The 25461-nt window shown below is 39.7% G+C and overlaps 1 protein-coding gene and 1 non-coding gene across 2 annotated transcripts in view; one reads left to right on the top strand and one right to left on the bottom strand.

Moving 5' to 3' along the window:
• LOC136859346 (peripheral plasma membrane protein CASK) overlaps positions 1–25461 on the top strand; it is an 842635-nt gene that overhangs the window by 721552 nt on the left and 95622 nt on the right. The window lies entirely within an intron of this gene.
• Positions 17507–17580, bottom strand: TRNAL-CAA (transfer RNA leucine (anticodon CAA)). Its single transcript has one exon. It is a non-coding gene; the product is annotated as a tRNA-Leu (tRNA).

Here is a 25461-nt window from a genome sequence, read left to right as displayed (position 1 = left end):
ATTTTTTGGATCTACCTTAGTGGAGCGTTGAGTCATTCTTTGACCTGTTTTCAACATGTTAGGTTCGATCCTGGCTGAGGTCATTGGCAGTTAAGAATGTTCATCTGAGGTCAAATTTATTTGCTACCATCTCATTAAAGAACTCGTGTTTGAACAATACTTCGACGTCCAAGCGTTATTTAAACGTTGGAATTGACGTCAACGAATTATTATTTCTTGCTCAATTTGATGCTGCATATAATGGATTAAGTTATTAGTCTTAATTAGGTCTACATTTTTTTTTTGTGAATGTTTATCGTTCATATTTTCCATGCTTAGATTTACCAGTATTTTATGGTATCTCTTTTTGACCTTCTTGACACTGATTCCGTCACTGTATGAATGCACTACCCAGTTGGTTTCTAGAATTGCGTTACAATGTACAAATATTGCTGTAGTTTTTCTTACCCTCTTTGTCCACCTTGATTAGCTTTCCGGTTTCAGAGGAAAGAGAATGTGTATGTAAACTAAAGTTGTCTCGTTATAAGAGAGCAATGGTTACAGTGTCGAGACTGTTTAAAAAGTGAACAATGTATTGTATTCAGAACACAGTTCGTGTGATTGGAAGCATCAGAGCAGAAATTAAAGTATATGAACTGTAGACTGCGTTCAAAAGGACTCACCTCGCAGTTACAATATGAAATACAACAAGCCATCGTCGGAAATGATTTGTCTACCTCCGGTTGTATCGTTCTATTCTACTTCGTGACTCTTGCTAGTAGTATCTGTAACACTCCGTTTGAAAGGCTCTTAATCTCGTTCATTGCTGCCTCCAACTCTTGCCATGTTAATGCTAATACTTAGGATGCTGAATACAATTGTACCGAGCTCGATAGCTGCAGTCGTTTAAGTGCGGCCAGTATCCAGTATTCGGGAGATAGTAGGTTCGAACCCCACTGTCGGCAGCCCTGAAAATGGTTTTCCGTGGTTTCCCATTTTCACACCAGGCAAATGCTGGGGCTGTACCTTAATTAAGGCCACGGCCGCTTCCTTCCCACTCCTAGCCCTTCCCTGTCCCATCGTCGCCATAAGACCTATCTGTGTCGGTGCGACGTAAAGCAACTAGCAAAAAAAAAAAAAAAAAATACAATTGTTGCTTTATTTAGAAGCTAAGAAGCGTGTTATTCTCATTCCCTTTATGATTTCAGATAATCACTGTTGCCTAGATATACGTCTAAATCTAGTTGTTATTGTAAAATCTGTCTTAATTGTGGTGGTGATTTAAAACACAACTTTCTACTAGGTCATGCACGAAATATAACTTTAACCCTAAAGTAATTACTTAAGATCTGAATGAATAAAAATGTTATTAAGCACAGAATGGCATGTTTATTATTTATTCAAACGCATGGATACTCGAGTTTAAATTCGGTCAAAAACAACGGTTTGACCAATCTCTAACCTGATTACACTGAATTGTGACATGGTTCATTCTGCTTTTAGGTGGTTCATATTATTATTATTATTATTATTATTATTATTATTATTATTATTATGATTATTATTATGATTATTATTATTATTATTATTATTATTATTATTATTATTATTATTATTATTATTATTATTATGCATCTTCACTTGCCTTTGCTGGCGAGAAGTAGTGTTTACAGTGCACTATGTCTTCTGGTATGGGCTATATCAAATTTGTTACTTTCATTGACCTGTCTCAGTCTCATCCTTGGCTTTGACAATATGAAAGTGACTGAGGTATGAGTGATGCTAGTAATACCATTCCTTATGCAGCCAGTCCTTGTTATGAATGGTGTGAAAATATCGCTCATAGGGTCGATTGGTGCATGCATTTCAGTGGGCTTGGCAGTCTGATATGTAATAGCAACTGCTGGCTCGGTGAGGAAAGCAACGGGAAAATACCTCAATCCTCATTTCCCTAGTACGCCTCTTCAGTGAATCCTAGGCTATTTATGACAGATGTTGGCAGAGCTGCAGAGGATCAAACTAGCCTTCGAGCTGAATACCCAACAACAACATACATGCATCTTCACATCTGTAGATATTGTAATTAGAACAAAAAAATAATTTTGACCTTCTGTTGACATATCTCAAATATAAAATTATGTAAGATACAAACATGCCATTGAACCATGGTATAATTTTAAAATTACGTAGTCTTTAATGTTTTTTTTTTTTTGCTAGGGGCTTTACGTCGCACCGACACAGATAGGTCTTATGGCGACGATGGGATAGGAAAGGCCTAGGAGTTGGAAGGAAGCGGCCGTGGCCTTAATTAAGGTACAGCCCCAGCATTTGCCTGGTGTGAAAATGGGAAACCACGGAAAACCATCTTCAGGGCTGCCGATAGTGGGATTCGAACCTACTATCTCCCGATTACTGGATACTGGCCGCACTTAAGCGACAGTTCCCTAAGAAATACATATCATACTTGTGGAAGAGTTTTCTAAGCACCGGTAAGTCAGGTAAAATATGCATAAACATCGTCATGATTGCCGTAATGCTGTTTTCATAATCCGTATTTAACCTGACAACCCACATATCAAAGTGGGACATATATTGCTTATTACTATTTAATTCGCTTTTCTTTTCAAATTCGGCTGCTACAAGTGTACAGTTCCTAAACCCATCTGTGTATAGTAATATTTTCCAAAAAGGTATTTTATTTTGGTACGATTTTAGGACTCTGAAAATGCTCTCTCGATTGGGATTAGCTCAATACCACACGACTTTAAGTAGGGTCATTTTTTCGAAATTCTCACATCTGCCATCATTCTGTTCAAAATCTTCTTTTAAGAACAGACAAATAATTCATTTCACATTGTTAATGCAGTCACATCCTAGTTCGTGAACCACGGGAAATGCCTGAGTGGCCTAATAAATTGTCCTCAGAGTCGGGATACCAGTTGCTACGGAATGGGAGTGGGCATCTCGGACATATTCTGAGTCATGACCCTCCTTGTGCCCAGAACGACCAGGACTATACAATCCACCGGTGGTCCCTAATGCGTTAGATGAGAGATCCTCACTTGGACTATGTGTAAGTAAGGGTAGCAACCTGCTTCACAGAATTTTTCTAGCTCAGGACATTTTAAGCAAGCCTCGGACCTGCGAGAGTAACGGAGTCCCATTCCTATTTGACAGAAGAGGTCTCCTTGGAAACAGTTTGTCGAACGAATCGGAAGAAAGAAAGTAGAACTGGCTGAGTCAACAAAGAGGATGCATCTGGGTGTGCTAAGTGTAATGATATTCGGGTAAGGGGAGATAACGAGGAAGAGATAGGAGATTATGAAGTGTACTTTACGGGTGTTAAGAAGGGAAGGGCAGAGTGTGGGGTAGGACTGTTCATCAGAACACAGTTTCTGTAAGGCACGTAAATTAGCGAATGATGCTGGTAGATTTGGCAGTTGGAGGAATTAGGACGAGAATTGTCTCAGTGTATTCACCATATGAGGGTGCAGATGAGGATGAAGTCGGCACATTTTATGAAGCATTGAGTGACATCGTAGTCAGGATCAACAGCAAAGATAGAATAGTGCTAATGGGCGATTTCAATGCGAGAGATGGAACTCGAACTGAAGGGTACGAAAGGGTGATTGGTAAATGTGAGGAAGATATGGAAGGTAATAGGAAAGGGAAGCGTTTGCTGGACTTCTGTGCTGGTATGGGTTTAGCAGTTACGAATACAATCTTCAAGCATAAGACTATTCACCGCTATACATGGGAGGGTAGGGGCATCAGATCCATAATAGACTATATCATAACCGACTCTAAATTCAGGAAATCTGTCAGGAATGTGAGGATATTCCGAGGAGTTTTTGATGATACAGACTACTATCTGATATGTAGTGAACTAAGCTCTACGCCTGGCATAGACAAAGTGAAATATGTCTGTATATGGATAAGGGTGGAACATATCCAGAACGAGGAAATTAGACAGATTACTTGAATATGATTAGTGGAAAGTTCCATCCAGTTGACGGTAAGCAGGTTCAGGATATAGAAGGAAAATGGGTGGCATACAGGGATGCTGTAGTAGAAACAGCAGGGAGTGTCTGGGAACAACTCTGTGTAAGGATGGGAAAAGGCGAACATCTTGGTGGAACGATGAAGTGAGAGCAGCTTGTAAACGCAAAAGGAAGACATAGCAGAAATTGCTCCAAACAAGAGCTATGCAGACATGGAATTGTACGCAGATGAAAGAAACAGAGCGAAACAAATAGTTTTTGAATCCAAAGAGAAGCCGTGCGAAGATATTGGTAAAAACTTGGAAAGGCTAGTATAAGCAACTGGGAAACCTTTCTGGACAGTAATAAAGAATCTCAGAAATGGAGAGAAAAAGGAAATGAACAGTATTTTGGATAATTCCGTGAACTATAATAGACCCCAGCGAATCACTGGGAATATATTAAAAATCTTCTCTACGTAAAAGGAAATCTTCCTTATGATGTCGGGAATAACCGAGCTCATGGGGAGGAGGATAATTATGTTGGTAAATTACGCCTTAGGAAGTGGAAAGTTGGTAAATAAACTCCATTGTCATAAATCATCAGGAATATATGAAGTTAGACCTAAAATGGACAAGTATAGTGGGAAGGCAGGGATGCAATGCTTCATAGAGTAAGACTAGCATGAGTGTTGGTGAGGTACCTTGTGATTGAAAAAAAAAAAAAAAAAAAAACAGTAAGTGCACGTAAGCAAGGGAACATGAAGGATTGCAACAACTAGGCTATCGAGGTACCTCTCAGGAAAAGTATTCACTGGCATCGTGGAAGGGAGGGTGCGATCACTGGTTGAGAGGAAATGGGATGAAAACAAGTGTGGTTTCAAACCACAGAGGGGCTGTCAGGGTCATATTTTCAGTATGCGCCAGGTAATTGAAAAATGCTACGAGAGGAATATACAGTTATTATTTATTTAGCGTATGGCATAAAATAGTTGTGTTCATGTTTCGTAGATCTAGAGAAAGCATATGACAGGGTACCGTGAGAAACGACGTTCGGCGTACTGGTGGACTATGAAGTTTATTAAAATCAATCAAAGCCATTTATGTTGACAATTGGGGTGCAATGAGAATTGATGGTAGAATGAGTTCTTGGTTTAGAGTAGTTACAGGGGTTAGACAAGGCTGTAATCTTTCACCTTTCTTGGTCGTAGCTTGCATAGATCATTTGCTGAAGAGTATAAAGTGGCAGGGAGGGATTCAGTTTGGTGGAGATGCAGAAGCAGTCCGGCCTATGTTGACGACTTGGTATTAATGGCATATTGTGCCGAAAGCCTGCAGAATAATGTCTTGTAGCGTGAAAATAGGATGAATGAGTATGGTACGAAAATACGCCTTTCGAAGAATAAATTGATGTCAGTAGGTAAACTTCCAAGAGAATTGAATGTCACATTGGTGATACAAAGCTGGAACAGGAAGACAATTTCAAGTACCGGTATTTAGGATGTGTGTTCTCCCAGGTAGTATATTGAGATCGAATCAAGGTGTAGTAAAGCTAATGCAGTGAGCTCGCAGTTGCGATCAGCAGTATTCTGTAAGAAGGAAGTCAGCTCCCAGACGAAACTATCTTTACATCGGTCTGTTTTCAGACCAACTTTGCTTTACGGTAGCGAAAGCTGGGTGGACTCAGGATATCTTATTCGTAAGTTAGAAATAACAGACATGAAAGTAGCAAGAATGATTGTTGGTACAAACAGGTGGGAACAATGGCAGGAGGGTACTCGGAATGATGAGATACGGCTATGTTAGGAATGAACTCGATGGATTAAGCTGTGCGCATAAACCGGCTTCAGTGGTGGGGTCATGTCAGGCGAATGGAGGAGGATAGGTTACCTGGGAGAATAATGCACTCCGTTATGGAGGGTAAGAGAAGTAGAGGTAGACCAAGACAACGATGGTTAAACTCAGTTTCTAACAATTTAAGGATAAGAGGTATAGAACTATATGAGGCCACAGCACTATGTACAAATAGAGGATTATAGCGACGAGTAAATTCACAGAGGCTTGCAGACTGAACGCTGAAAGGTATAACGGTCTATAATGATGATGTATGTTTGTATGTATGTATGTATGTATGTATGTATGTATGTATGTATGTATGTATGTGATGTTTAATTGTGCAAAGATTATGTGGGATTGACCAATTAGATGGCAGTAATGTGTCTTTTACGCATACTGCGTCATTCGAATCGTGGCCATCCTGATGAAAATAATATGACATCTCGAATATATGACGCTTATCTAGTCCGTAAAAATAAATAAGGAGTTTTCTTCTGGCAGATAGGTGGATGTTTACTGACCATATTATACAAGCCTACAGTTCATAAAATGGAAGTAACTGATTCATTATATTTTAGCCTATATACGCTACGGTACTAACTCTAATTTCGATTTATAAGTTCACTAATATAATCATCACCATGTTGATTGTTTACTGTAATGCTATCTCAATTAATTTTATTGTCCCTTAATATGAGCATTTGCTCGTTGGGGCCTATCAAATAAAGAAATGTAGCCTACATACTGTTTCTGGGATGATATTTATAAGCAGATAAATAATACAATGTTAATTATAAACCATCATGCCTTCGGTATTTAAGTTTTACTCAATAAAATTCAGAAGATATTACATAGACACATAATAATAATAATAATAATAATAATAATAATAATAATAATAATAATAATAATAATCGTATGGACTCAGCTACTCTGTCTAGGCATGTTAATTTGAGCCATCAGGCTGCCTGTGCCTTAATATCGACGTACCTGATGGTGAAATTTTTTCGCCCAACGGGACTCGAACCAAATAACCACGGTGTAAGACCATGCAGACTTCAAGGCCTTAACGATAATTACCACCGTGCGGGCTGTTTTTCGGGTAAACACAAAATGTGCCACCAGATATTTTATATGCCGACATCGTACGACATCGAATGTCGAATGTATTTCCTTCCACCCTTAAAAATCTGACTACCTCTGCCGGGTTTGAACCGGCTACCTTGGGATCCAGATGCTGAAGGCGAGTGCCACAACCGTCTAAGCCACTCAGCCCGATATTGTAGTTCTCCTTCATCCATTACCTCACCTCAGACCACCATACATCTCCTGGCTAGAGAGAGAGTGTCACCTTCTAACTGGCCCGCTCCACTCCTGTGGGGTGGGGAATTATTATTTTTTTCTAGTGGCTTTACGTCGCACCGACACAGTTAGGTCATATGGAGACGATGGGATAGGAAAGGCCTAGGAATTGGAAGGAAGCGACCGTGACGGTGTGACGTAAAACAAATTGTAAAGAAAAATATAGTGAATTAAACTATGACCTGTAGGTTAGTGGGCAATGTTAACCGAATGTTCGCGTTGCTGACACAGAGGAACTACAGTCTGCTGGTCTCTTCTACCTCTGTATAGAGTCGCTTCTTTTCATCATTTGTTGAAATCGTTCTCTGTTGCTTACATATGTAAAGTTGTCCCTATAGAGATACGCTTGCGCATCGTGTGAATGATAGTGCCTACACTTGCCTATCCGCTCAGCTTTCCAGTTGTGTTTGGAACTACCTTATTTGACTTGAGTTAGTATTTTGTGATATGGAATCATGGGTAACTTTCAACGGCCGAGTATTCAAAATAAAATTTCGGTTTATTGAATAGCAATTTTCAACTTAACAATCAAAAATACTACTTTCATTTTTAATTAATTGTGTTTGATAATATTTGATTCAGTGAAAAGAATTATACATTTAAAAATGCGTACCTCTTTGCATTCAGATACCCATGCCTTATACAGTCACGATTATATTAGACTTCTGAACTAGACGACATTTCGTGGATCTACTTATCGCGTGCGCGAATTATATTGAATTACTTGTATGTCATTTATCTTAAGAGCTTTCGGCTCCATTGCTAAATGGTTAGCGTTTTAACCTTTGATCCAAAGTCCTCGGGGCTCGGTTCCCGGCTGGGTGCGGGATATTAACCTTTATTTGTTAATTCCGATGGCTCGGGGGCTGGGGTATGTATGCCGTCTTCAGCATTAAGATTCATCATAAGCAGGTCCCATCCTAACAGGCCCACCTATACGCGGCACGTCGAAAGATCTGAACCCGGCCTCTCCGGAGGCCACAAGCTATTATTATTATTATTATTATTATTATTATTAGTAGTAGTAGTAGTAGTAGTAGTATTGTACGACTCTTTCTTTCTTTCTTTCTTTCTTTTTTTCTTTCTTTCTTAATCTGCTTACCCTCCAGTGTTAGTGTTTCCCTCCGAATCAGCGAGGAATACCACCTCTACCACCTCAAGAGCAGTGTCCTGGAGCGTGCGACTTTCATTCAGGGGATACAACTGGGTAGGAGGACCAGTACATCGCCCAGACAGCCTCACCTGCTATATTGAACAGGGGCCTTATGGGGTGGGGATGATAAGATTAGAAGGGATAGACAAGGAAGAGGGAGGGAAGCGGCCGTTGCCTTAAGTTACTGTACGTACAATTCCGGCATTTGCCTGGAGGAGAAGTGGGAAACCACAGAAAACCACTTCGAGGATGGCTGAGGTGGAAATCAAACCCTTCTCTACTCAGTTGACATCCCGACGCTGAGTAGACCCCGTTCCAGCCCTCGTACCACTTTCCAAATTTTGTGGCAGAGCCGGTAATCGAACCCGGGCCTCTGGGGGTCACAGCTAATCACGCTAACCACTACACCACAGAGGTGGAGTTGTCCGACTCATTAACTGAAAGGTCAGCGTTGAGACCTTCGTTTCAAGGTTCGATTCCCGGCTGGGTTGGGGATTTTAATCGCGTTTGATTAACTCTTATGGCTCGGGGACCCAACACTTTCCTCTTCATATTCATACGATGCTCTACACTACCTACCACCACAGAAACACGCAATAGTGATTACATCTTCTATAAATGGTTGGTGTCAGGATGGGCATCCGGCGTAAAACAGGACCAAATTCACAAATTTGCACAGCTCGCACCCACGACCCCACAGAGGTGGGAAAAGTGATATAAGATTATTATTATTATTATTATTATTATTATTATTATTATTATTGTTCCGTAGTTTTCGTGGATCACAGAGGTGAAAGAAGGTTCGGGCAGGAATGGGTCTATCTACGATAGTCAAAAGTGAATTTAAAACTTTAAAATCCAGGTTATATTTCTTTTCAGATCTCAAATTTAAACAAACAATTTGCTAGGCAAAGAAAAAAAACAAGATTTCAGGTACAGAGCTAGTTTAGTACTAAATAGAAAAAAAAAAAAAAAAAAAAAAAAGGAAATTGTACACCAGCTTGGTTACAACTTGAGATTCAAACTCATAATTTACAAAGGTCCCAACAACACTACAGTTGCGTTGAAGCAGACAGACCAGGAGAGGGATCTCCCAATTTCTTTTACAGAAATTTAAATAACAATTTTCAAGAACACTTTGCTCCAAATAATAATAATGGCGTACGGCCTCCGGAGAGGCCTGGTCGGGTCTTTTTCTCGTAGGCGGCCTATTAGGCGACTTGCATGTCTGTGAATATGAGGGCCCTACCTAGGATGATTTCTAATTCTGAATACGTGACACACACCCAGCCCCCGAGCCATTGGAATTAACCAATTAAGGTTAAAATCCACGATCCGGCCGTGAATCAAACCCGGGACCCTCTGGTCCAAAGGCCAGTACGCTAACCATTTAGCCATGGAGACGGACTTTGCTCTAAAGGTTACAAGTTATGGCCTTCCAAAGGAACTATTCAATATTCACACCAATATATTTTACATTTGAAGAAAAAAGAGCCTCATTGCTCTATAATTCTACCGAGTAAGCGAAGCTCCCAACGCTTACAGCCTGATTAATGCAACCTTTAAGTTTACATTAGAGATTAGAGCTTCTTTGCTCAATAAAATTACATTTCTAGGCCTCTCTAGGCACAACCTACAATTTACAACACCATATCATTTGCATTTTCAGTTTACGCGGGGGTATCGAGTACCCATTCTACCAGGACTTCGTGATAATAACAGGTTCAATTACTGGCCCAAAAATCAAAATGTATAGAGGCGAGCACTTGCCCTTCTCGAAATCAGAAATTATAACCCTACTAGGGCTAGTGGCCCGATGCTGCAGAGGCAAACACCAAACTACTACTGAGGTGACTAGATGGACAAGTTAATTAACAATTTACAAAACAAAATCAGTTACAAAATCGTAGTCACCTCAAGATTAATTGAAGGGGAATTCGAGTGGGTAACGCTTTTTCTATCCCCGATTTACAGTTTAAGTCCTTAGGACTTACATTAAGGTTTTCATGAGAAAGAAGAACATTTTCATTTTAGGAAATTGACTGTTACATAGTTTGGAACCTTCCCCTCGAGTTTATCTTGCGGAGATACCTACAGAGATCAGAAAATGGTGGCCATTACCTGGGCTGGTGTTCTGCCTGCCGAAGAATGAGGAACCCCGCCTGCTCTCTTGATACACACATTCAGTAATACGACGATCAATAAGACAAGTTAGCTCGAAAAGGCGTCAGATTTTATACCCGAGAGGAAGGTTCAAGGAGGCTCTGGACTAAATCCGGACACACCCTCTTATTTTTATTGAATAGTCGAAAAGTTACAAGAAGCCTATGATTGGCTGAAAAATAAATACACAAAATTTCTGATTGGTCGGAAACCAACGCTGGCGGGATGCGTAAGAAGTGTTGCAAACCTTGAAGTATCAAAATAAGGAAAGTCACTTCAGTTCAGAAAACATATAAACACAAAATTTCTTCAAATTTCTAGTTATTCCACTTTGCACCAGAGTGCATGACCTCAGTTTTTGAATCGAGAAATCTATGGAGAAAAGTTCAAACTTCTTGAAATACTTGTTGCAAACACCAAAAAGACAAAAGAAATTCAGTCAGTTTATGAATCCTTAAAATAACACATTACTGTATCATTTTAGTAGTGACATCTGTTGACTAACGTCCCAAATTCTTGCACTAGTTGGTTCAATTTTTGTGTGATAGATAGCGTTCTTCAAGGCGCTTCATTTAAATGCGCAGGGTTGATGTGTACCTCCCGGTACAATTATTATTATTATTATTATTATTATTATTATTATTATTATTATTATTATTATTATTATTATTATTTTAAATCGTTATGCCCTACTTAGCAGCTCAATCGAATCATCTTAGGTGATGTGTTGGCCGCCTTCTCTCAAAATCTCTTCATCCTCTCGCTGAGTTTCCTTCGTTCTTCGGTCCAAGTTGTGGCTGTGGTGTTGGGTTTGTCTTCAAACTGTTGATTATCGATTCTTGGTTCTGAATTTACATCTCTCCTGTGCAATGTCTTCCGAGATGTTGATTTCCTGGAGATCTTTTTCAATTTCACGAAGCCAGGTGTTCTTGGTTTTAGATGAAAAGGCCTTGTTGAGAATTCTTTTGTAAGTCTGTTACTGTTCATTCTGATAATATTTCCATAATAGTCTTTTCCGAAAGGTGGGAGATTTTTTTTTTCAGAATGACAATATTTTTCTTGGGATGATTTTTTCCTCCATATTCCCTCTATACAAACTGGGCCAAAATTTCTCTTAAAATTTTCCTTTCCTGTTTCTCTATGTCTTTGGTAAGAGACCCGCCACCAATGATTAAGGTTTCTGAAGCATATACTGCTTCAGGTTCGATTACTGTATTAGAATATCTAATATTTGCTTTCCGAGATATTGATTTTTAATTGCAGGTGTCTGTTCCAAGTAATCCTGTAATCTTTCTTTAATTTGGAACTTCTTTCTTTACTTGCTTCGCGGTTTAAATCAGAGGGCTGAATAATTTATCCCAAACATTTGAATTGGTTCACCCGAAAGATTCTGCCGAATTTATTATAATATATTTTCCATCTAAGTATCGTGAAGCTCCTTCCATGTAGGCCTTTTGACTTTTCTCATACGAGATTTGAAGTCCCGTTTTGATGGCAATTTAATGTAATTTTTAAATGGAATGAATTGAATATTTCATTATTATTATTATTATTATTATTATTATTATTATTATTATTATTATTATTATTATTATTATTATTATTATTATTATTATTATTATTATTTCTTAAGAGAGTGATGAAACCTTTGTATGCCTTCTTCTACCAATAAAGTTCTGGAAGTTGACCAGTTAACCTAGTTCATTCAAAGAATTAATATTTTTGTAAAATCAGTTCCCTTTTCCTGCGTTATACTGAATGTCCCCAAATCACCGTCCAATTCTTGAATTCTATCTCGTAGCTGTGCATAGGGCGTAGATAATAATGGTTCCATCTCACAGGGGTTTCAGGGGTGGTAAAGGTTAAGTTCTCTGGAATAATCGATTAAAATTGTGGCTCTTTAAGTGTAGTGGTATGTGCTCGTCAGAATAAGTTGCGATGATCCTGAATACGACTAATGAAAATACGTTTAATTTAATCGAAATCATTGAATGTAGTGTATACTACAGAGAGTGCAAATGGCTTGTTAGGATAGAAAAATTCCATGGAATTGCTAATGTCCCTTAAAACTTATCACTTTCTTCACCTTACCCCACATACTTAAGGGGTCACTAGAGCCACCCAGGTTCATTTTACTAGGGTCTTTTAAGGCCCGCCATGACGTTACGTGACTTTTAGATAAAAATGTCAACCCAAGGTCGGCCGGGTTTCGAACCACAGCCTACCGTTTGTAAAGTCAACAGCTAAGCCACTGAGCTAATCAAGACCCCACTGTCAGATCCTTAATGTTTATTTTTTATATCCGAAATATAAAATCCAGGTAGTGGAAGAGCCCTCTTCTTGCTAAGGACAGCATAGATTTTTCTTGCAACTAGATCATCTGGAATATTGAAATATCATCTCCCCTGTGATCCGTGTATCCCCTCCTCTGCATTTACCCTGTAAGGTGAACAAGAGGAAGAAATTGGTTTGCAAACCCGGTGCACCAGTGTGCCTCTTCCGGAGTTTGCGGTTTCCTACAGTCGACCGTTTCAGAGTCTGCGCTGTAGGACATGAATTGATACAGAAATTTTGACTTAAGACTTCTGTTCCAGACAATGCTCACACAGCGTGCATTATAATTGCAGCTTTCTGTTGTTAATTTCAGTATGGGGCTTATAATGTAACCAAATAGTGTTAGTGGTTGTAAGGGAGACACTTGCACTGTGTTTACTTGGGTGTGTGAGTAAGCGAATGTACATTCATTCAAAAAGTAACTACGCTTTATTTTGCTTAACTGTATGTAGTTGGTAACCCCTCACTGTACCATTGTTGTGATTTTGGGGCGCTGTCGTTGTCCCCTGATGTTGTTTTGAGTGAAAAGTCTCACAACTCACGTATAGTGAAGTGGTCTACCTCCCACCATGATAGCGGCCAATGTTGTTTAACTGTTAGTCCGATGCGTTGCGAATATATCGTTAAAATTAATAATTTTGAAAGTTTCATCCGTCTCCGTTTTCCGCTTATTTCCAGTACAGCAGGAAGGTTTCCTCCACCCTAGCCAACTATTTGTACCATTGCTGTTTATTCTTCGTTTGGGTAATTTTCGTTGCCTTATTGTTGCAGGACGCTCTCGTACAAGAAGACCATCACTTTTATACCGACGGCAGTTTTTTTAAACGTATTGCTCGCGGTAAATAATACAACAATATTTCCCGAAACACCTAGAAATAGCTATCTGAAGATTTAAGAATCTGTAGACGGGAGCACTCGTAGACAAAGCACAGCTGCGGATATTAGATCCAAGTCTCTACCTTAGAGAGATTTGAGATGGCAGATTTGGTATTAATTATTTACCTAGTCCTTCCTTAAATCATTAACCAGATTTAGTACCATACAAATTAACAGTAATAAACATACGTCGGTTAGATCGGCTAAATGTTAGAACAAAGCAAAACAAAGCAAAGTCACCTCCGTACAGGCCATGAAGGCCCTTGGAGGAGTGGAAGGTAAAGGCTTCCACCATTATTAACCTCGGCACGTGATAGGGTAGAGTGGTTAGCTCTACGCCCGGCCGCCTTTGCCGCCAGGAATTAACGTGGTACTCATTTTTGGTGTAGGCTGAGTGAACCTCATGGCCATATGCACCTCCGGAAGTGGAAATCTCGTTTCTTAAATTTTACGACTTCCTGACGGGGGTTCGAATCCACGTCCTTCCGGGCAAACCGAGCACGCCTTTAACGCCTCGGCCAGGTAGCCCCTAAATGTTAGAACACCGGATAAAATTGCCATGTAGGCGGTGACAGTATTAGCAATACCAGAAAGCCAGTTTTAAATAAACGAACTGAAACGAAATCAATTGGTCTTACTTAATCTACACATTTAAAACCTTTACTAAAAACAGCTTTGAGAAATCCATCTGTCCGTTCTACTGGACCGGTTTACCTTATTTTTGTTTTATTCTCTCCGGAATGTGAATCATGAGACAATGATAGGTTTCTAAGTTCAGCCAACTTTGCGTAATCATAAAATAAAATAATCAAATGATCACATAAATAATTGCAGGCGAAGGCCTACCCTAACCCGCATATATGCTGTACTTAGCTGGTTGCTAAGCGACGAACACTTTAATTAATGTTCTGATATATGTGACTTTCATCGGAAGTAATGTCATTGCATGCAGCCATGTTTGATTACTGCCCGTCAAGCCAGAGAGTATACACTTCCTCTGATCACGGAAGAATACTATTCCCTGCTAAATACTCTTTGATTCTCTAACCTCTCCCAGATTCCAGGTATATTCAACAGATGACATAGAGTTCCGAATAACTTGCATGCTGCTAAGAGTAAAAGGTCTACGTACGAACAGACCCCATCAAGACACACGCCTTAGACGTTATCTGGGAACGCCTATCGAAGAATAATCTACCTAAGGCCATTAATCTTAAAAACGTTCTCTAGCCTGGCGAAAAAAGCTTCTTCGAGACTAACCTATGAGCCCACAAGACAATTGTTCTATATAGAAGAACTGCGGTTAAAAATACCATTGCTTTCTACGACACAATACCAAGCTTTACATCAAGAACTTCAGGATGAAAAAGCGAATATGTGGATACAATTTTATCAATCAGACGGCATGATGACGTCAGAATGGATGAATTCTGACTACGAACTGCGTCATACCATAACACGTTTCTTATTAATTGTTCACAAAACCATTGAAAAGGGCAGACAAAACAATATGACTACAACAGGCATATCAAGACGAGTTATCTGACCTATTTATAACGACTGTTGCGGAGCAGCGCGGGTTCTCTAGAGTAATGGTAAAATAGGTAAAGTATTATATCAGCGTCTTTGCCCATTCTTTAGGCTGTCATTTGAGTTGCATATTCGAACGAAGTGGACGGAGAATCGAGGACTTTCTGTTTATTAAGGAATTTATTGACGTATCAAAGTCTTGCGTACCAAGTAGATAATTCCATAATATTTCAATTTTTCTACCGGCATACTAGTTCTTCACCATTTTCCCCCTTGTTCGTATATCATGGATGTGGTCGCTACGGATACTTCACAGATATTACTTTTCCCTTGTTTCTGCTGTTTCTAATCGTTCACCTTTCCCGGTTTCGTATTTCTTCATTTTGTTAGGAAAATTCTTTGACAAACAAATATCATCATCATCATCATCATCATCATCATCATCATCATCATCATCATCATCATCATCATCATCATCATCATCATCATCATCATCATCATCATCATGTCCGGCTCCGAGGCAAAATAGTTAGCGTGCTGGCCTTTGGTCTAGTGGGTTCCGAGTTCGATTCCCGGACGGGTCGGGAATTTTAACCTTCGTTGGTTAATTTTAATGGTTCGGGGGCTGAGTATGTGTTCCGTATTCACCATTAGAATTTAACACAGGTAGGGCCCCATCCTCACAGATGCGCAGTTCGCCTATACGGCGTCACTTCAAAAGACCTGCACCAGGCCTCTCCGAAGGCCACACACCATTATTATTATTATTATTATTATTATTATTATTATTATTATTATTATTATTATTATTATTATTATTATAAGGGGATTCGAGGTCTCGACGTAACATAGGGTTCATCAGTCCTTGAATACAATAACTTTTTATGAAAGAGACTGGTGATTCAGCAATTAATTTTATCGTGTTCTAAATTCACTGACTTCAGCGTTTAATGTCTTCTAATATATAAAGTGTTATGAATAGTAATAGATAAATATTCAAATTTCAGGTAATTAAAGAAATAATACGTGTGTCTGTCTACCTTATGAAGTCGACATATTGTATTGACACATTTGATACTCACTGGCGGTAAACGGAGCCAAATTACTGCTATATTGTGTCATGGATGTGCATAAATAGTAATATAAATGAAGTAAAATTATGTTATCTGAGTGATAAAATAATTGCATTCGTCTGATGATATACAGCTGACCATAAGAGTCCAGCTATTGCTTTAAAATTATTACAAATTTTAGTGAAATTCAAATAGTACAATACCGCCAAATCAATTCGAAATAAGTGAAACATTCTCTACTACTTAAAACTACAAATGGTGATGCAAAATGTTCAGATTGTCCCTTATCGCATACACGATGGTATCATGCGGTTATTATGCAGAGAAACACAATTTTGACAGGATTCCACACACAAAATACATCTCTATGATTTGTCCGTGTTACCTATAGATATTAAATTGCGGTGTAATTTGCACAAATGATTTAATTCTTTTTGTTAGAATTTGGATTTCTTTATTTCTATTTTTGCTGTGATTATTTCAACATAAAGTACTCATATATTTTCGTTACCTCCAGATATTTCCAGGAAAATACTGAAGAGAAAGGGCATTTTCTTCGAAATCAGATGAAAAGTTTATACTAATAAAGTCGAACCTCGATATCTCACATCACCTCGGGAGCTGAATTTTATTCCGAGTTATCGAAATTCCGAGATACAGAGAATTTCTGCCTTTGAGGATTGCACATAATCGAATCACGTGTAACTACTTGTTGATACTGTAATAAATGTTATTTAACCATATAAAAACGAACTCTATTTTATCATTTTAATTACAGCACTTATTATAGCAAGTCGTTGAAGACAGAATACATACAGTAGAGGAACATAAACATACCTCCGTTTTCACCTTGGGAAAACCCGTTACTGTAGTTTCTGGTTTTCACTCTTAAGCTTCCTTTCTTCCACGTAATTTTCAACAACAGTTATTGCTGTAAAAATACCTACATTCGACTGACTCTGTGTTTAGGATCGAAGAATAGTTACTGCACTTAATTCCTCGTCTACTGACAGTCTAGGAGAGGCTTCATGCAGCTTCAACTGCCTATGGTCAACGCACCACGGGTGGACAGATAGCCACTATGTAAACATATCTATGTCTATGACTATTAATTTTCACGACCGCATTGTAATCGAAACCGACTTTCAACCTATTAGGTCGCGTTACGTACATTTAGTACGTGTTGAAGAGATGTTAACTACAGAACAAAAATGGCCAACCAGACACCAGTGGGATCCGAACCCACAACCTCCCGATTTTGCGTCGGTTGCTCTACCAATTGAGCTACGGTGGCCTAGGCCATCTTTGTTCTGTTGGAAAGGATCTAAGCTACAGGTCTGGTACTACTACCATCACATTGTAGAGTGCGTTTAAGTTCCCCGTTGAGGGCAATTAGGGAAACTGTTCTGCAAAGCGTGGTCTTTCTGTCATTCCACATCAGTGCTAACTCACCGCCCACTTCTGACATACAAGTAATAGCTGTCTTTCTACTGAACTACAGTCGAACCTAGATGTCTCGAACCTCCATTACTCAATTTTTCAGTATCTCGAAATAATTTCAATTTCCCTGCCGTCTCTTCAATTCTTCACGAGTATTTATTTCTCTATTACTCTATTACTCTATTACCCACATGATAATCTGAAAAGACGACGTTCTGTGAGATATAGATTTTTCCTATATTGACGAAGTGATAGGAAAAACTATGGGACTTACTGAGGTGAATAGCTTAAGGTCACAAAAATTTTATTTGCTTCTGTAATGCAATTTCTGCGGAGAGAGACATTTTTTTCGTAATGCTTACCACAATATTCTCCATAATCTTACCGGTATATCCCAAGAGTGCATTGTTCTTAATCTATCTGATATAATCCACTACGTTGAAACATATATTCGAACGGAGGAGAAAAACATTTCCACCTAAGTTACCTACCTTTAAATATTTCATTTAATATCTCTTGCAACCCAACCAATTTTGTGGAAAGGCGTGGTTCCGATTTATAATCAGAGAAACTTTGTGGTGTTTGGTGGATTAATTATACAGGGTGGTCGCGTGAACCGGGTGTATGAGCATTACAGCGTTGGTCACACTGATAAGTAATTTGAAAAAAGTAATTCGTCGATATCTCACTTCGTTGTCAGTTTATCAGCTGCTGAAGTTAGCCAACCAGATCGCTTCACGGGCGACTTCAGATGGGCTTTGCGAGGTGGTGTAGCTAAATCTGCACGTGGCTTATGACAGGCTTGATAGCGCCAATAGAAGAAATGAACTTCTCCAGGGGAGGACCTCCCTGCTGATAGGATAGCAAACACGCTACGGTGGCACTGACTGAAACTCACGGTGTGTTAGTGTTTGATGCTCATTTCTCAACCCGACCAAGCCACCTGCAGATTTAACAACACCGCCTCGTAAAGTCCATTTGAATTTGCCCGCGAAGCGATCTGATTGGCTAACTTCAGGAGCTGATAAAATGACAACGGTGCGAGATATTGACGGATTTTTAAAATTACTTATCAGTATGACCAACGCTGTAACGCTCATGTACCGGGTTCTCGTCGTTTCCGACCACTCTGTATAAAGAATGACAACAGTCTTGTTGAAGTTTAATTGCTAAGAGTGTGTGGTCAGAAATTAAATTATTACTGTATGTTGTCAATTTGAAGTGTTCGTTTGTGTGAAGTTTTTTGTTTTAGTATGTTTTACCATCAATATGGTATCTTGTTTTGCCAGATGCATGACACTGGAATGAACGGGATGTCTCGTTTGATGTGTTGTCTTGTGATGTGTTTGTTGTATTTGTGCGTTTGTATTTCACTCTTTTTTATTGTACTGTCACTTCTCTCCTTGTTTCTCTCTTTTAGCTTCTAATTCTAATAATGAGGAGGAGATTGAGGGGGCAGAGGCAACGGAATCCAATGGTATTTAGTAGACGTTTGGGTATTTCATATAGATCAGTAGAAATGTTTAATGTCAGTATTACAAGGGATGATTGGATAATAAGCATGCAAAGCCTCTAAATTCCAATACAGTAGGTTTTTGCTGGAAGAATACTTACTGCTTTACTGTCTCTTTAACAGCTTTTCTACTGCAGTTGCATATTTTAGAGGGCGCTACACACACACTATTTCCCAACATAGACTCTCGTCTGGTCGAGACATTTATACCAGTGCTTTACGAGATTCACGATGCTTGTCTCGTAGAAATCAGGTCCTAATGTCGAAGCCAGGTTCCTACCTCGTGCTGCATATCCTCATCTGAATGAAACCTGTGTCTTCCAAGATGTTTTCTCAAACGAGAAAGAGATGTGTGGGATGTTTGAGGGTGACCCGCTGCGTTCAGCATCACTGATCTCTTCCCACTGAGTGTGGTGGCCGTGCGGTTAGGGTCGTGCAGCTGTGAGCTTGCATTAGGCAGATAGTGGGTTTGTACCCCACTGTCGGTAGCTCTGAAGATGGTTTTCCGTGGTTCTCCAATTTCACACTAGGCAGTTGCTGGGGCTGTACCTTAATTAAGACCGCTGCCACTCCCTTTCCTTTCCTAGCCGTTTCCTATCTCGTCATCGCTATAATGTCGGTGCGACGTAAAGCAAATTATAAAAAATAAAATAAAAAATAGTCGAGCCCAGTTCGCCATATTGTTGCGATTCATGGCAGTTTCATCAAACACAGCGCCCATATCACCGTGGATTTTTGCCGGTGACACATCTGTCGCCCACAGGAATCGAATAACAGAACATACATCGTAACAAGTCCAGTTTTACTAGCGGGCCGCCATCTTTAAGAGCCACTCCAGTTTCAGCAACTGTACACATGTCGTTACAGGATTGCCAGCACAAGTAGCATCCCGCTCAGATACACAATTGCAGTAGAGGAGCTGTGAAAGGAAGGCATAATGAAGGAATAACCATTGCATTCTTATTTTTCGTTCAATTGGCTTAGCAAACTACCTGCTACTGCTGTTGCTTACTAGAATAAGGTATTAATTTATTTTATTGTTATACATGTTTCATACTAGATGTTTTATGTATATTATACTACTATAGAACAGTGTAATTATTCAGGTGAGTATTTTTGATGTTATTGTCTTGTATTGATGCGTTGTAAGTAAACCTTGACATGCTTAACTCCAAAGTGCATGGCAGTTGTGCAGTTGGTGTTGCTACGTAGTCTATTACACCTTCATTAACTTCGTTAGCCTATGTTACGTTCTGTTTTTTTTTTTTTTTTAAATACGATTTATTTTCTCTTAACTACATAAATTGCTGTGTAGTTATCCTTCTTAAAAATTTAAATAATGTAGCTGTTACTTCGTAAGCATGTTGATTACTTAAATTTCCTAGCGGTGATTTTTCAGGTGTTAGGCTTGTAAATGAACACACAATGGACAGTGCTGTGTCGTATATTCCATTTGGTACTTACAATTTAATTCCATTCTGTTTAATATTTTGTGTCATTGACCAAGCTTGCTTGTTGATATTTTATATTGTGTTGTTGTGGATATTATTATTATTATTATTATTATTATTATTATTATTATTATTATTATTATTATTATTATTATTATTATTTAGAAATATTTTTATTGCCGTACAGATTTTGCTCAGTAAGACAAAAAATCCAAACTGTTTAAGTTTCTGCAGTTTCTTACTGTTATAGACAGAAAGGTAAATCCTTAGATTACACTAAGTAGCCATGATTTTTCTGAATGTTACAAGGTGCTTGAATTATCAAATTTCGAGAGGTAAGTATGCCTTTGCTGGCGGGACCTAGTGTTTACACTGCACTAAGTCTTCTGGTATTGGCTAGAGCAATTTTGTTACTTTCATTGATCTGTCTCTGTCTTATCCTTGGCTTTGAAAAAATGAAAGTGACTGAGGTATGAGCGATGCTAGTAATGCCATTCCTTACGCAGCCAGTCCCTGCTATGAATGGTGTGAAACTGTTGCTCATAGGGTCGGTTGGTGCATGCATTTCCGTGGGCTTGGCAGACTGATATGTAATAGCAATTTCTGGCTCGGTGAGGAAAGCAACGGGAAACTACCTCACTCCTCATTTCCCTAGTACGCCTCTTCAGTGATGCCTAGGCCATCTATGACAGCTCATGGCGGAACTGTTGAGGATCCAACCAGCCTTCGGGCTGATGACTAAACATACATATGTATGTATGTATGTATGTATGTATGTATGTATGTATGTGTGTGTGTATGGGTTTTTTGGCGAGCGAGTTGTCTGTGCTGTTAAGGTTGCGCAGCTGTGAGCTTGCATTCGGAAGATAGTGGGTTCGAATCCCACCAGGAAAATGCTGGAGCTGTACCTTAAATATGGTCATAACCGCTTATTTCCCAATCCCATCCCTTCGACGCCAAAATCCTTCGATCTGTTAGTGCGGCGTTAAACAAGTAGCATTTTCTCCATCGTACCGGCACAGATAGGTCTTACGGCGACGATGGGATAGGAAATAACAAAGAATTGAAAGGAAATGACCATGGCCTGAATTCAGCTACAGCGCCAACATTTTCCTGGTGTGAAGATGGGAGACCATCTTTAGAGTTGTCGACAGTGAGGTTCGAACCCACTATCTCTCGAATGTAAGCTTATATCTAGGTGACTCAAAGCACGTAGTCACTCGCGCTATGTGTGTATCTATGTATGCACGTATGGTGGTGGTGATTATTGTTTTAAAAGGAAGTACAACTAGGCAGCCATCCTCTATTAACACTAATCAGAAGGAAAATGGAAGAGGACCGACACTTCAAAAAATGAAGATATCAGACAAAGAGAGGAAAGACCTCGAAGGACGTGAAAATTAACGTCTTCCCAGACCTCGCAAACCTAATAGGCCTTCTTTCAGGGTCAGAAAAGAACGAGAGTTGACCAAGGCAGGTCGGATAGGAAAGTTGAAAGCGAGGAGCTTGATACAAGTAAGTGGAATCAATGCCAGACTCAGCTAGGGGAACCGTGGTCGTCAAACGACGCTCCCAGTTTGAGAACCCATGGTCCCGCTTTTAGTCCCTTTTAGTTGCCTTTTACGACAGGCAGGAGATTCCGTGGATGTATTCTGCAGCTCCCACCCACAGGGGGGTACATATGTAGGCCTATGTATGTATGTATGTATGTATGTATGTATGTATGTATGTATGAAGGCTGCTTGGATCCTTAACAAATCCATCATCAGCTGTCCTAGATAACCTCGGCGTCACTGAGTTGTACTAGGGAAATGAGGAATGGGATAGTTTCCTTTGTTTTCTTTTTGCTCTGCTACCTCGATGTTGTAAACCGTACGGAAATAAAAGTAAGGGATTTCGTCTATCCCGTATTAAAATGAATGGTGCTCTTTGAACACGCTCATGGCTCAGTATGCGAAAATATAGTAGATTTGGGGAAACTACAGAGAAAATATCACTGGTCTTGTAATGTCACGGACAGATTGATGTTCAGTAATTTCTCATTCATTTCCGTTTGTTTGTTGTTCAAGAAATAGCTCTCATCAACACGACCATTCATAGTTTAATTTGCCATAAATGTAAGGTCTATTAGCCATTGCAAATTAACTGTGTTCGTAACACTTTATTCGCAGTTAAAATTCTAGCCTATTCTGTTCCTTCGCCTCTTATTTTGCAATAATAATATATCGAGCCTGAACTTCGACTTTTACCGAGCTCGATAGCTGCAGTCGCTTAAGTGCGGCCAGTATCCAGTAATCGGGAGATAGTGGGTTCGAGCCTCACTGTCGGCAGCCCTGACGATGGTTTTCCGTGGTTTCCCATTTTCACACCAGACAAATGCCGGGGCTGTACCTTAATTAAGGCCACGGCCGCTTCCTTCTACTTCATAGGCCTTTCCTATCCCATCGTCGCCAAAGACCTATCTGTGTCGGTGCGACGTAAAACAAATAGCAAAAAAAACTTCGACTTCTTCATATTTCCTAATACTCCGCGGTCGAATCCATTGCGGTCTCTAAGTAACTTTCGTCCCTCTATTCGTCAGGGAATTCAGCTGCGTCTGGTAATTACCTCTGGTTCGGAAACTGAGTGCTTCTGTTTGCCTCAGTACACACGTCTTCATGTACACAAAACACGATCAACCACCACAGAAACACGCAATAGTGAGTGTATCTCTTCTCATAGGGTTGATGTCAGTGTGGTGGTGGTGGTGGTGGTGGTAGTGGTTTGAACAGGAAGTACAACTGGGTAATTATCCTCACCCTCACCCTCAACCCCACCAGTGCGTAAGAAAGTAGCAGAACATGAATAATAATAATAATAATAATAATAATAATAATAATAATAATAATAATAATGCTATTTGCTTTGGGTCCCACTGACTGCTTTTACGGTTTTTGGAGACGCCAAGGTGCCGGAATTTAGTCCAGCAGGAGTTATTTTACGTGCCAGTAAATCTACTGACACAACTTGACGTATTTGAGCACCTTCAAATACCACCGGACTGAGCCAGGATCGAACCTGCCAAGTTCTGGTCAGAAGGCCAGCGCCTCAACCGTCTCATGAAGAATCGTTTACTAACACTTCAAGAAACCGTTCTTATGGAGCAAACTCTGCTTATGTAGATCTAGATACATCTGATTGTTGTACCTCCTAATTGTCCTTTAATCATGAAGAGGGATAAGATTCTTTTGGACTGGGCGAGTTGGCCGTGCGCGTAGAGGCGCGCGGCTGTGTGCTTGCATCCGGGAGATAGTAGGTTCGAATCCCACTATCGGCATTCCTGAAAATGGTTTTCCGTGGTTTCCCATTTTCACACCAGGCAAATGTACCTTAATTAAGGCCACGGTCGCTTCCTTCCAACTCCTAGGCCTTTCCTATCCCATCGTCGCCATAAGACCTATCTGTGTCGGTGCGACGTAAAGCCCCTAGCAAAAAAAAAAAAAAGATTCTTTTGGTGGAATGGGAGGCCAGTATAGGCCAGCTGGGCTGGGTGTTTCCGTCGTCAGGGAAAAAGGAGTGGTTTGTACCAGACCAGAGTTAGGATGATACAGAAGTAGGGCAGAATTTTTGCATTGCCTCATGAATTATTCTTTGGCATTGAGAATAAATTATCTTTCTTGCAGAGCGATAGTTTCTCGACTCCTTATAATATCTTGCAGCTGTACACTCAACCGCACAATAAATTGGCCTGCAAAGAAATATTTAATTTTATATATTCTCGAAACGCGAATATATTCGTAAAGTGTAGATAACCGCTAACCGAAGAGGTGCTACTTGGAATCTTACCACGTGCACAATATGTTCATCCCATTTCAAACAAGATGATTTTGAAAGAAAGTTGTCTTCTTTGTGCGTTGAGCGTACATTCGTTCAAAAAAAAAAAAAAAAAAAAAAAAAAAAAAAGACAGAAAAGGAGAGAAAGATCACGTGGTATTGCGTATGTTCCTTGGAAGTGCAATGTTCTCTGATACGTTTTAACCTATAGATGTAATGTCTGTTGTGGATATCTTGGATGGGTTTAGTCGTGGGAGGTGAATTATGTTTTGATAATAATTAAAAATAAGTCTGATATAATATTAAATGCGAGGAACATTCAATACTATGCGCTTATTCCTTTTTTTAGGGACTGTACATGTAACTTAAAAAGTTACAAATCCTCGCTACAGAACTGCTCGAGTACAGCAGAGTTACAAGACGACATAACACCGGCACGCTACAATGGGGAAAGTTCCAGCACTCAGCACATGGGAGCTATTGTGTATAACTAAAGTGGGCGGAGGCACGCCGGAAATAAGAATGTAGGAACTGCTTGTGTGTGTAAGGAAAACTTACCGCAAAGCCTGTGCTATTTTTATACGCGCCTGTGAGTTAATATTGCCAAATTTATGTTCCTGTACTCGTGCAAACTCTAACCTCGTTGATTCGAATACGTTTCATGTCCAGTTTCGGTACCGTATTTGGGCGGGTGATTTACAAAAACGCGGAAGTTTTAAAAGCATTGTGCTTTCTAGACAGTGCATGCGACGACAGTGTTCAATAACGCCAGTAATGAAGAGGAGACTACCGAGCAAGTTGGCCATGCGGTTAGGGTCGCACTACTCTCAGCTTGCATTCGGGAGATAGTGGGTCCAAACCCTACCGTCAGCAGCTCCGAAGATGGTTTTCCGTGGTTTTCCATTTTCACTCCGGGCAAATGCTGGTGTTGTACCTTGATTCAGGCCACGGCTGCTTCC

This window comes from Anabrus simplex, chromosome 1, assembly GCF_040414725.1.
Source record: "Anabrus simplex isolate iqAnaSimp1 chromosome 1, ASM4041472v1, whole genome shotgun sequence".
Classification (NCBI taxonomy): Eukaryota; Metazoa; Arthropoda; class Insecta; order Orthoptera; family Tettigoniidae; genus Anabrus; species Anabrus simplex.
The sequence above is the reverse complement of the archived record's forward strand: the minus strand, read 5'-3'. Positions and strand labels throughout refer to the sequence as shown.